At 51.7% G+C, this 13,641-nt stretch overlaps 1 protein-coding gene across 2 annotated transcripts in view; it reads right to left on the bottom strand.

The window, feature by feature from the left end:
• The window catches only part of LPP (LIM domain containing preferred translocation partner in lipoma), a 634,535-nt gene extending 621,131 nt beyond the window's left edge, over window positions 1–13,404 (bottom strand). Inside the window, exon 1 of one of the 2 annotated variants that reach the window (XM_051991658.1) lies at window positions 9,793–13,404. The gene's annotated coding sequence lies outside the window, so the exon portion shown is untranslated. Of the gene's footprint in view, window positions 1–9,510; window positions 9,563–9,792 lie in introns of those variants that run through there. The other variant, XM_051991659.1, reaches the window with a different exon arrangement.
• Window positions 13,405–13,641: the final 237 nt, after the last annotated feature.

The raw sequence follows: 13,641 nt of genomic DNA on the forward strand, positions 1-13,641 counted from the left end.
CTTTTTTCCCCAATAAAGAAACTCTCTCCAGCAGAGACGGGCCCCTTCTCTACAGTTTATATTTTCAGGCAGTTATCTGGGACACCGAGAAAAGCCAAGGGCCGCGCTTAGAGTCAGCTCACAGTCGATGCTTCCTAAGTGCGCATTTAATTGAACTGGATCAGACCACAGACCATGTACCAAATGACCAAGGAGCGTCCCTGTGCTGATGCCGGAGAGTAGCAGTCCCAGAATCCCAGAATTGGGGAGCAACTGGATCCAAATGATAAATTATAGGCCAATGTTAGTATTGTCCCCATTTCTCAGATGAGAGCCCCGAGTGACAGATAGAGAGGGTGGATAATGTGCTTAGGGTCACCCTCAGTGTGAGCAAGTCAGGACTTGAACTCAGACTTCCTGGTTTCCCCTCCCCACCCCCTACAAAGCTCTACAATGCCCCTCCTCCCCCCAGCTAGAAGCAACTTTGGCTAGAGTGGAATGGTGGTGAAGTATAAAGCCCTGGAAAAAATCAAGTTCATCATTTTCTGTGCATAAGAGTGGACAAGCAGAGACAGAAAGGAGAGGATGGGGGTGGGGGGTTGCGGGCTCCCGCTCAGTGAGTCATCAGTGGGAGATGGCGGCCAAAAAAGGAAAGAGCAGCAGGCCCCGGAACAGGAAGGGTCTGTGCTCAGTCAGAGTTCCTCGGGAGCGTGTGTCAGGAAGGAGAGGAGATGGGGAAAGGGAGAGGGCTGAGGGGAGGAGGATGAGGGGTGGAGAACCCAGGCTGCAGAGTCCAGGACATGTGGGGATCAGTGAAGGACTGGGAATGGGAAGAAGAGGCTGGGGGGATGGTCCAGGTCATGTGGAAGAGGGCCAGCACCAGGGACAGAGCAGGGAACGATTCCCAATAATGGGACTGGTCCCAAAGGGGAGGCCCCCTCTCTCCAAATCCTCAGGCAGAGCCTAGAGGATCACTTTGGCTCTGGACATTACACGAGGATGCTTTTTGTGTGTGATCTGGACCAGGTAGCCACGAGATCCCCTCATCTCCTAAAGTGTGTGATTCGGAGGTTACAGAGCTTCCTAGTCCCTGGCGGAAATTCAGGAGGGAAAAAAGGAGAGAGCTTCTGAGAGAGCTGTAGCTCTTGTCTCTTTTTCTCCCTCCCTCTTTCTCTCTGTCTCTCTGTGTCTTTCTTTGTCTCTTTCTTTGTGTCTGTCTCTTTCTCTCTCCTTCTGTCTCCATCTCTCTCTGTTTCTGTTACTCCCTCCTTCTGTCTCTCTCTCTGTGTGTTTCTCTCTCTCTCTTTGTTCCTGTCTATCTCTGTCTGTCTCTTTCTTCCTGTCTCTGTGTGTCTCTCTGTCTATGTGTCTTTGTCTCTCCCTCTCTTTTTCCTCTGTCTCTCTCTTTCTCTTTCCTTCTCCCTGTCCCTTTTCTCTCTCTCCCTCTCTTCCCTTCCCTTTCTCTCCCCCCAAACCTCCAACTTTGCTTTCTCTGGTAACTCCCAAAGCACTGGGAGCAGCTGTGCCGGGGGATTTCCCACGCTTTTGTAGATGGAACCCTCATGCTAAAGCCTCCAATACCAACTCCACCTTCGGTAAAGTGAGCCCTTTCTTTAAGGGAAGCCAGCCGGGGCACCCCCTCTCCCAGGATGGCCCGTTTCTATCTCCCAGGCAAGCCCCTGAACAAAGCCAGAGGATTTATCAGCAAATAATAACAGGGAGGGCCCAGATAGCGGAGGAAGCAGGAGCAGCCGGGGCTGGGAGGAGCCGCGTCCCACCTCTGCTCAAGGCCATTCCAGGGAGAAGGAGTTTGCTTCTCTTTGCATTAGGAGCTGTTCCACTAGGAAAATGGTGGTGGCTGCCCACCTGCTGACAGAGAGCCCACTGACTCATGGGACAGAGGGCGACATCCACCCATATGTACATCCAGATATAGATGTGCATTTATATACACATATGCATACATATATCTATTTCTATCTCATAGAAAAGCATGTTTATATTAATATAGCATAATATAATTATGCTAATATATTATCTACTATATTAATGTTAATTAATATAGTATACAATAGATGTTAATATTGGATAATATTTAGTATATGTCATGTTATGTATTATATACAATAATTATTAAATTACATTAATTTCACTTCTTTATTATAATAGAATTATAAGTTATAATAATAAATTATAATAATAATTTACCCCTCTATTATAATATAACATAATATTTATTATAATAGTTATATATATAATATATATAGTATAATATACTATTATAATAAAATAAAAATTTTTCTTTTCTTTTTTCAACCAAGAGAGAGAAAATGTTTTTGTTTGTTAAAAAATAAAATCGAATTATAAAAAAAGAGAACGATGGTGAAAACAGATCCATGGCCTGTGACTATGAAGAGTGAGAATGGAAGCATCCCAGCTCCTAGGGATGGCCTTGTGCTGGTGAAAAAGAAGTGCCCCATCATGGAGCTAAGGTCTTTGGCTTTTAAAAGGAGACCGCCCCTCGAGGCCTGTAAGCAAGCAGAAAAACCAAACAGACAAACTAAAAAGGTCCACACACATCTCCCAGGAGGACAAGGAATCAGCACGGAGTCGGCAGGCGCTGGTGCCGGGGACAAAGAGGAACCGCAAGAGGCTGGCCACAGAGAGACGGGCTATTCGGTCTAGCTTTTGGACTCCCGTCTTCAGGGGGTTATGTTCTCTAACCCCCTTTTTTCACTGATGAAAACACTGAGGTGGAAGGGCCATACAACTGGTCATCCCCCCTTCTTAAAACGTATAACCCAGCACAGATGGGAAGGCCTTCATGGGCAACTATCTGGACCAATGAGAATATTGTCATTAATGTTAACCCTGAGTCCACAGAGCTCCTTGCCGCAAGAGACTTAGGCGAGCCTGCCCTACTTTTAATCTTCCCTCTGGATCTCCATTTGCTCATCTAAAAAATGGGGGTTTGGGCTCAATTCCCACTTTTCCATTTCCCTTTCTATTCATGGTCCCAGAGACTGTTACTGACATTCTGTTCTGGAGCAGCTCTCGGGCAAAGCCTCGGCTGATATTCCTGGGGCAAGGACCTTCCGCCAAGTCGCAGAGTTGCAGAGTCTCAGAGTCAGCGAGGACGCCCATGCCCAGCTACTCCAATCTGCAACTCAACAAGAAGCCTCTGGAGCCCTCCCGTGAATGAGAACCCCTTCACCGTCACTGAGAACCCCTTCACCGTCACCTTTCCAAACAGTCCTTTCTCTCACTTCAGGAAGGTTCTAGCAGATGGCCTAAGTCTGCCCCCAGCTACTTCCCCTCATTACCCTACACTAATCCTAACCTCGAGGTGATGGAGAAATTAGAAGGGAAAGGGTTGGAAGAACAAGCAAGAGATGAAGAGTGCAACCTTTTTCCAAAAGAGAGGATTTCATCTCCTTGTCTCCTTAAGTGTCTCTGGGATCCCACCAAGGAGGGTTCTGGGATCAGGCAGAATAGAGCTCCACGGCCCCTCAGTAGGGGGATTTCATGAGATGCTGGAGCTGGAACCACTTCCTCATCCAGTCTCCCAGACATGCTTCTGCTCTGTGACCTTCAGGCTCCCCATTAGCTCTGGGATCAACTATGACCTTTGTTTGCCATTAAGGTCCCATTCACCGCCCTGTCCTGTCCGGCTCTACCTTTGCAGGCCCCTTCAGCATCCCTCCCTTCCATCTCCTGAGCTTTTCACCGGGCTCCTCCCGCTTTCCTCCGGGCTCCTCCCGCTTTCCTCCTTACTCTAGTGCACGGGCCAACCTTCAGGACCCTGCCCTGCTCAATAAGCTCCAGCAGCTCCCTGTTACCAGCAGGATCACATATAAATTTTGAAGCCCTTTTCCATGTGGCCCCTTCTGACCTTCCCAGTCTTTACACATCTCAGTATTGGCCAATTTGCTACATGTGCCAGGAACCGTGTTGAGCAAACAATCTGGTTTGCTTTTCAGATCTCCCACCTCCATGTCTTTGCAGCGACAGCCTCTCCTTCCTATCTCTATCTCCTGGCTTCCTTCACAACTCAGCTCAGGTCACAGCTTCGTCAGGAGCCTTTTGAGGTCACCTCCCCAGAAGCCCCCAGGCCTTTTCCTTCTGAGATTGCATTTATCTGTCTGCATCTTGTTTGTGCAGCATTGCATGCTGTCTTCCCTATTAGCCTGTGAGCTTTTTGGAGGCAGGGATTGCTTTTGCTCCTTTGTATCCCCTGGGTTTAATACAGGGCCTGACACATTCTATGGACCTACTCAATGCTTGCTGACTGACTCACTGATTGCTCCATATCAGATTTAGGGATAGGATTTCATTAAAAGGGGAGCTCGCTTAGCATCTTAAAAATAAGGCTGAGCTCACAAGCATTTCTGAATTCACCTAACCGTCTGCCACGGGAGAACGTCAAGTCGGAGCTAATTCTCCACGTAGGACTTCTGAGAAACTCCAGAAGAGCCCAACCGGGACTGGCCTGAGGGTCGGCGGCTGAACTGGGGAACTGGACATTGGAGGAAGGGTCTGAATGCCACACAGGGCTTTTCACGCTAGACATGGGTCACGCAAAGAGCCGCCTGCCATCCCTCTCCCTGCCTTCCCCAAGTTTAAAAGTGGAACAGTGGTCAAAGCATGAATGTCTAGGAACCAGAAGGCAGCAGATGTCTTTCCCACGTGCCACGGAAGGACGGGGAAGAATAGATCACATCCACTTAGAGGGAAGGAAGCCTTCATGGCGATGCAGATTTGCCCTGGGCCTGCAAGGCCACGTTGCTAGAACTAGAAGCTTGCAGCTGAAAGGGCCTTCGGAGCTCACCGAATCCCACGCTCTCCTTAGACAAATGCCAGAAGGACGGGGGAGAGCGTGGTTTGGCCCAAGTCACCCACTAGGAAGGAGCCCAGCCAGGTCCCCTGAGTCCCAAGCCGATGTTGCTTCCATAGCCCCATCAGACATGCAGCAGCATCTCCCTTTGACATAGAAAGCGTGTCTCATGGCCAGGTCCTTTTTTTTTCTTTTCTCATTTTATATTTAAGTTTAAAATGAATAAATTAAGAAATAAATGATATCAGTTTTAAAAAGCAAAGTTTTCCGTGGCTAGAGCAGTTTGCCTCTGAGTGGAGGCTGAAGTTAAGGTTGGAGGGGAAGAGAAGGGAAATATCCAGCAAAAGGGGCTGCAGCTGAGCCTGTTCCCGGATTTGTGGCCACCGGCCCCAGTAGCTCTCCTCACACAACCCCTCGAGGACAAGTAAAGCATAGGCCTCCTAAGTGTGTTACCCCAGATCTATCCACCACCAAGAGGAAATAAGATTTGGAAGAAAACAACTTGAAAAACTGGGGATTCCATTTGTTCCATTAGTGCTTTGAGAAAGGAAAAGTCATCCAAGAAGTCTCAACCAAAAAGAAAACAGGTGCATGATGTAGTCAGAGCAGAGGCTGAGCAGCCTCCAGGTCCTGTCCCACTGGCCTCCACCCAATATCAAGAGAAAGGGAGGCCCAAGCCCTTTGGCTTCCCCTCCGCCAAATGAGTGGGAAGTCATGGACCAAAGGGGTGAAGGCCGAAGTGCTTTCTGTCAGCATCCCTGGAAGGAACTAAATGAGCAGATGCTCATGGAACGGAGGGAGAGGCTGGTCAGCTTTGGCTTCCCATGGTGGATCTCATCTAACTGGCCAATTAGCAAAAGGATAAGTCCTCTTCGGGGATGGAGCGAGTATCTGAGGAAGAATGGACTTGGTTTAGAATTCTGGTTCCGCCTCATTGTGGCCAGGTGGCGGTGGACAGGTAAGTCCCTTTGTCTGTCTGAGTCTCACCCCCCTCATCCACTGTACTGGCTGTACTGGCGCCATGTCTGCCCTATCATAGGAGGACCACTTCTAGTAGAACACGTCCGGTCTCAACACCCCTGATTTACACTAAGAAAAACGGACCTAAGGAGGGAAAAAGCAGTTCCCCCAAGGCAGGCCGGCAGCGGGAAGGACAGGGTCAGCACAAAGGGCTCCAGGTTCCATTGTCCTTATAACTATTCTGAGTGAGCATCCCACTAATGCTCCTGCCACCGCCCATGTCTAAATTATCGGATCTCTCCTGTCTTCAGTTTCAATTGCTAAGGGAATGGAAAAGAACAGTACTTTTAGCTTCAGCAAAACATAATTAGAAAGTTAAGCCTACCACAAAAATCATAGACCAGTGCCAGCACTAAATATAAATGATTAATGGATTGTCCAGGTCACCGGCTACCGATGCCGCCTGCCCCGGCCCCTTTCTCCCCGCACCGGACAACAGCAACAGCCTCTGGAGTCGCCAACCTCCGAGTCCTCCCCAGTCATCCCGCCCATCGGCCGCCAGGCCAGTTGTCCTGAATTGCATTTTCCATCTTTTCCCTCCAGAGCTCCAAAATCTCCCCCCAGCAAAATGAAGGCCGGTCGCCTGGGCCTGGCTTTCCTGTCCTTTCGGAACCTGCACTCATCAGACCTTTTCAAGCTCATTTGCCGTGGCTTTGCTCCTAGGATTCTCCATCCCGGTCAGCTGTGTCTCCTCACTCGGCCTTCGGCCCCCACATCTGTCCGGTCCCAGATCTTTGCTTAGTCCGTTCCCCAGCCTATAGGTCACTTCTCTCCTCCACCAAAACATTTCTACTCATCATTCAAGGCCTAATTCAAATCCCACCTCCAGCCCTGGCATTCTAGCTGCCCGCCAATCTCAGTGCTTAGACACACACACACACACACACACACACACACACACACACACACACACACAGAGTTGTCTTGTCTGTAACATTCGAGTTTAACATTCAAATAGTCAGTGTTACATTGCTGGTAAATTGTTTCAAGCCTATGTATCTTTTCTCTGGCAGCAGCCCCTAAGATTCTGGAAACCTGCATTATTTGGGCAGCCCACAGCTGTTCTCCCCAGTAGCTGTTCTCCCCTCCCCAGGCTCCCTTTTCCCCCACAATAAGCTTCCTGAAGGCAGGAACTTTTCACATGTGCCTAAGACTGAGCACTGGTCTATGATGTGGGCTCTTTAAAAACTAGCCCTAACCTTTCTGCTCTCAGTTTCCCACTTGAGTTTTCCTCTGATTCTTCATCCCTGTGGAGGGGACGCCACTTTCTAAGCCAACCTCTGAGTAAACGGCAGGAGTTCCCTATTCCCTCCTCCAGGGTCAACAAGCAACTTCTCCCACAGCAGTTTAAAGCCTTTCCTTCAACCTTTCCAGCTTTATCTGCTGTTCACTCCCCCACACTTTCTATAGGCAAGGCAGACTGACCTCATGCAGTTCCTCCTCTACCTTGCCCCACCCCCTCTCTCCACACCTTTGAACTGCCTTCCTCCCTTACCTGGAAGGCACATGTTAAACCCTTATCTCTGGGAATCATTACACTGAAAGCTCATCTCAAGCAGCACCACCTTCTAACACAGCCTCTGATTTATCCCTGCTTGCAGCTACTTCTGCCTTTCCCCCAAATCACCTAGACAGGGCTCAGTAACCTGTGCTCTGTGGCCTTCCTTTATGCCTCCCTTCCTCTCTTCCTTCTTTCTTTCTCTCTTTTTCTTCCTTCCTTCCTTTCTCTTTCTTTCTTTCCTTCCTCTCTCTCTCTTTCCTTCCTTTTTTCTTTCTTTCTTTCCTTCCTCTCTCTCTTTCCTTCCTTCCTTTTTTTCTGGATACCTGGTTTCCTTTGTAACCCTACATATTTTATTTTATCCATTTGTTTGAGGCGTCTATGAGCTTCGGCAGCTACCAAAGGGGTATGGGACACAAAAAGGTTACAGAGCCCGGGCTCAGAGAGGGTTTGGAGACTTTTTATGCAGGTCTGTACATTTCCCAGCTGGCCTCTGGTCGGGTTCTCCCTACTCGCAACAGACTAGATCCTTAATAAATGCTTGTGGATTGACTGATTCAGGAGGGGCCCCGGCAGTGGACTTTGGGTGTGTCCAAGGAGATCCTTCCTCTCTGAGACTTCTAGCAGCTAAAGGCCTTTCTTTGGAAATGGATTTTCTCACAGAGAAGCTCAACAAGGCCTCCGGATGGATCTGGGTGACGGAAGAGTGGGCTTGGAGGCATCCATGAATATTCTAGAATCCCCAGGGAAGAGGGGTCCTCCCCTATAGATAGGATCATGAATATTCCAGATTCCAGAGGTGAATAAGCAATGCCCGCCCCCCATACCTCTATTCCCAGAGGTGCTGGGGGCTTCCAGACTCAAGCTAAAGGAACTTAGAGGTCAGAGGTTAAGAGTCAAAGGTCCAAGGAATTTTCTATGCTAATTACACCACAAATAAGATTAGATGCTAATAAATGCTAGATGATACGCTCCAAGAGAGCTGGAAGCCATTTTCTCCATCTATAGAGCTAACCCAATGTGAGGTGTTCCATGAGAGCGACTTGGATGAAGTCCCAAATGAGACTCCTTCCAATTATTGTCGATCTGGGATCCCCAAGAGGCTCCCTAAGTGCAGGGTTGGGGGTGGGGCGTGGAAGTGTCCAGGAGAAGCGGCTCCCTTTTCCCCAGGGATCCGTAGTGATTCCCTGAATGAATGAATCAATGAATGAGTTGTGGCTATGGGCAGAGGAGGTGGGCACAAGCCTTGCCACTGAAGGGAGGTGGCGGTTGCCCAGGTTGACGATTCCTGAAGTAAAACCATCACAAGTCACCGGCCAACCTTAAAGGGCAAATGTCAAGAAGTAGATGACACATGGAGTCACTAACACCTTAGTGTGAATTAGTTTTATTAAGGGCAGTGGAACAAGCAGAGGAAAGGGAGGACAATGGGGAAGTGGAGAGGAAGTCTATGTTAACCCGGAATCCCTAGAAAGAGCGTTCTAGGCCCAGAGGAGCCCGCCCGACACCACAGACATTAACCTAGGCTGAAACGGTCCGGGCTGCGGAAACGAGCCCCCCCTGCATCTTACAGCCCAGGGCGGGGGCCGAAACGAAGGGAGCCCAGCCCGAGGCCACACGGAGCTTGAGCACAGAGTATGGCCAGATTGGAACCCAGCTCCCCACCGCAGCCTCCTCTCCCTAACTTGGAGGAGGCGGGGAACGGGACAGCGCCTCCCGCAGCGCAGCGGCCCGGGGCCCTGGGCCACGGTTAGGTCCGGCTCCGAGGGGAGCTGCCCAGCCGGCTCCGGAAAGGTGAGCTCGGGCCCCCGCAGAAAGCCCGGGCCCCGCGACTGCCCCGCCCACTGAGGACCCCAGATCGCGGCCACCCGGGAGGGCGCCCACGGGAGCGGGGAGGAGCCCTCGGGCCCTGAGGGAACTTCCCGGAATGCGGCCGTCCGGCTCCCCCACCCGCCACCCCGGGGCCCCGGGAGCGGGAAGCCGAGGGAAGCCGGGCCCGGGTGGCCTCGGCCCGGGAGCCGCGCGGCCCGGGCACGGGCACCTCGGGAGGCGCGAGCGCCGCTGCCCGGCTGCCCGCGCTGCCAAGGAGGGGGGCCGGCGAGGGCGCAGCGGCCCCGGGGGAAGGGAGGGGAGGGGGAGAGGCCCGAGGGGAAGGGGGAGCTAGGGTTGGCAACAATACCTCGCCGGGGAGGAGGCGGCCCGAGCGACGGCGGCAGCGGCGGTTAGAGGAGGAGGAAGAGGAGGAGGCGGCGGCGGGGGAGGGGAGGGGAGCGGAGGAGGGGGTGGTGCCCGGGCGGCACCCGGGGCTCCCCCTCCCCCCGGGCATTGTCCCCGGCCCCGCCGGCCCGGCCCGGGCACGGCCCTCCCCGGCCGCGGCCGTGCCTCTGTCCAGCCCGCCGTGCCCCGGCCTCTCCCTCGGCCCCGCGGCCGCGCCGCGCGCCCCGGCCCCGGCTGCCCTTACCTTGCCGCGCGCGCCGGCCTCCGCCCGCTCTACTTAAGCTAGTTAGTCCCGGGGAACCTCACCCTCGGCTCGGGAGCAACCCCCAGCGAAAAAGTGAAACTTGGGCAGGCGAGCCGAGCCGGAGCCGCCGCTGGTTGGTGCCTTTCCCCTCCTTCCTTCCTTCCCCCCCTCCCCATCCCATCCCATCCCATCCCCTCCCCACCCCCTCCCCCAGTCTCCCGGGCTCCGAGTGCCCGGAGCGCTGGGGGCTGACGTCAGGGCCCCGAATTCCTGACTTTCCCCTCGGCAGATTTGTCCTTGTAAGGGCTGGAGAAGGAGGGTGCCCCGGAGGCGCGGGGGCCGCGGCGGGCTGGGGGGACGGGGGGCGGGAGGGACGGGCTGGGGGGGAGGAGGCTGTGGAAGCTGCAGTCCTGTGACCTCCGCTGGAGGCAGGGAGGCCGGCCACCGAGCTTCCTGAGAGGAAGAGGAGGGGAGGCTGCCTACAAAGGAGGAAGGGAAAAGAGGGAGTGGAGGAGGGAGGAAGAGGAAGGCGCTGGCCAAGCTACGTGAAAGGGGAGGCGGGAACGGGAGCGGGGCGGCCAGCGAGCCTGCCTTTCCGGAGTGAGGGAGAGGAAGCCTGGACTGCAGGAGGAAGGAGGATCGGGGAGATCCTCCATCTAGTCCTGGAAGAGTTGCCATCATGGGCACGCCCGGCGACCCATCCCTGCAGGGCCTGCGCCTCTCTCTAGGACCTTCTGGTCCGAGCGGGCCAGAACGGTCCCTCCTTCCCTCCCCCCCACCCCACACACACTTTGGCCCAGGCTGCCCCGGCCCCAACTTGGCTGCTCGATCTCCCAACTTCCCCGGGCCTCCTGCCCAGCTGCCTCCTCCTGCCCTCCCTCATCCAGCCTCGATCTGGGCAGCAAAGATCCTCCAAGCCCCACTTCCTTAAACTCTTTCCCTGGAGGAAAAGTCAGGGGTCACAATGGCTCTGCAGCCGAAGCCATCCCTCCTCTTTCTGAATTCTGAGACAGTTGTGGATGGGAGGTGGGCAATGGGCAGTCAATAATAATGAGGGGAGCTGGGGGACGGCCCCCATCTTGGCATGATCCCCACCCCTTACCCTTCTCCTTGTGATCCTTGCTCCCAGACTGGTCCCAGAGCCCCCAGGGCCAGGGAGCCCCTCTCATTTACCCACAAGCAAAGTGGTTTTAAAGTTGGAAGTGGTTCCTTTTCATAGAAACATTCAGGAAAGAAACAGGAGCTGGAGGCTACAAAGAAGAGGAGGCTGAGGGCCTGCCCTCAAACCCCAGCCTCCCATTTGCTACCCTGGAGACTTGGGGCAAGCCCGGCCTCCCTGAGCCTCCATTGTGAGATTGTAGAGGACCAGCATCGAATAAGTTCATGTACAGGGAGAGTCCGGTTCAGGAGGGTGATGATGTCTCTGATTCCTCCCTGCTCCGTGCCCAAGGACTTCCCCTTGGAGAGGAGTCCCGGCCTCTTAAGTGGTACAGGACGCTGAACTGGACTCACAGAGAGGCTCAGTCTGGCCTCAGACACTCATTAGCCAGGTGACCCTGGGCAAGTCAGTCTCCTCACAAGTAACCAGACAAGGAAATGGCCCCAAATGGGATCACAGGGTCAGACTTGAGGGAACATATTCTTCTTTCTATCGCCCCCCTTCCCACTCCCAGCCACAGCTTCCAGAGGAGACAGTCAGCCCGGCAGTTACTGTACCCACTCAGGTCTTCGGTTTATTTTCCTATAGAATCCCAGCAACATTTCCTGCTCCCTGGGAAGCCTGAATCTAATGTTATGGTTCCAATACAGTCTCCTCCCTCCTCCTCCTCTCCAATCACTACCTCCCTACCATCTCCCCACTCTAGCCACTCCTCCTCTTCCTCCTTCCCTTTCTTGCGGAACAGATAGCAGCCCGGGGCTGACCCTGCTGTAGAGGCCCATTTGGGATAAAAATCCTCCCGGGGAGTCTGGAGGGGTGCAAGGGACCCAGGCCAAACTCCTCATTTTATTGCAGAAAACTGAAGTTCAGGGAAGTGATTGTGAATCTAAGTGTCTTATCCAAGGCCACCAGGTAGGAGCAGAGCAAAACTCCAGATGGTTCACTCGTTTTTTCCCATGTGCACCAGGACTGAAATCCGAAATCCGTACCTCCCCCCACCCATAACTATATTCTAGAACTCAGCCTTCTCAGATTCCTAAAGTGCCTTTATAAAAAAATCATGATTTTTGTACTTGGAAAAATTACTCAGAAAGACCATAGAGTACCTTTAATCCACCCCCTCCTCCCAAATCTTGCATTTGGGGAAACTGAGGTCCAGAAAGTTTCCATGATCTGCCCATGGTTACACATCCCAAAGAGTCAGGACTCACATTCACCTTATTCCAGACTCTCTGCCCTTCGCCTTTTCTCATACTGCCATTATGATTATTAAGCCCAATTTAGAGATAAGGAAACTGAGATTGAGAGACAGACTGAAATGACTGTGACTCATCTATTCAAAGCATCTCTTCCAGTCTCCAACCAGAACCATGTGTCTGAGTCTCTCAGTTCTGAAGGAGAGTTTCGGCCCAGTCCCGGGGAGGGGCCCAAAGCACAGCGAATGGCCCGCTGCTCTGTGTTGGATAGGAAGCTTCTCCAAAGGCCAAGGAATGGCCTACTGCTCCGAGCCGTGGCCTGTATTGGAAAGAACACAATGAATTTTGAGTTGGGTGTTGAGAAATTGCCCCCTCTCTGATGACATTTGATTTAAAGGAGCTGACCAGCGTTTCTCTTTTCATTAACCCAATTAAATGAACTTAATAGGGTTCTAATGAGGATTAATAAGACATAATTAGGATAATTAATTTCCTTCATTTTATACATTTTAAGAAGGGGTCGTTTACATTCAGAAAAAGTCTTCATTATATTGTAACCATTGTCTGAGCTTCTGACAAAAAATTGGAGTTCTCATCTCCTGCCCCTCAGACCTTTACTATTTCCCAGAGGGGTCTGAGCACGAAGGACAGTTAATTCCCAAAGCCAGAGTCAGCGACGTTCTGCCTCCATTTCTGACATGGACCCAAGCCCTCAAAGGCTGTTTTTATTTTGCTGTTTGTTTTGTTTTGTTCTTTACACTTTCGCTTTGTTTGCATCCTTGTCATAAATTGGAGATGGGTTAGGGAAGGAAGGAAAATCAATTGACTTCCAAGAACTACTTAAGCTGTCATACATAAATGTGACTCTGCTTTATTGATGGTCATTATCTTTGCGATAATTTTATTGTTTCAATAATTTTGGTTCTGTTCCGATCATGCTTGCGCAGATCTTTTTTGGGTCTCCATTTGGGCCTCCATCTTTCTTTTTTTTTTATCACATTTCCTTTATTGATTACCACTGTTCTAAAAGCAGGATGGGCTGCAAATCCTCCCAAGGCTCAGCTGCCAGAGCCTTCCATTTTCAGGTTACTTTTTATCTACTGTATGGAGCATGTGTAGACCTAATTATTTCCAGGCTGTCTGAATCATGAGATTGGAAGCTCCTGGAAGGCAAAGATTGATTCTCCACTCCCAGCTCCCAACCCCCAACCCCCAACCCCATACCCTTGTTGAGCACTGTACCCGGCACATAATGAGTGTAATAAATGATTATGTGATGGTTAAAAAATTGGAGTTGTAATTTTAGCTCTTAGTCATTTTACTGATGTCAGCATTCTCAATAACATGTCTGTGTCACTCTGGTGTGTCAAACAATCATGGTGGCGGCTCCTGGCTTGTATGCCTTTGGAAGCGGGGTATTCCTGAGGATGGCAATCAGTTTTGATTGGTTGACAATTAAGGAGAGAATGAATATTACAATAAGGGCTGAGAGTG

Source organism: Antechinus flavipes, chromosome 3 (genome assembly GCF_016432865.1).
Source record: "Antechinus flavipes isolate AdamAnt ecotype Samford, QLD, Australia chromosome 3, AdamAnt_v2, whole genome shotgun sequence".
NCBI lineage: Eukaryota > Metazoa > Chordata > Mammalia > Dasyuromorphia > Dasyuridae > Antechinus > Antechinus flavipes.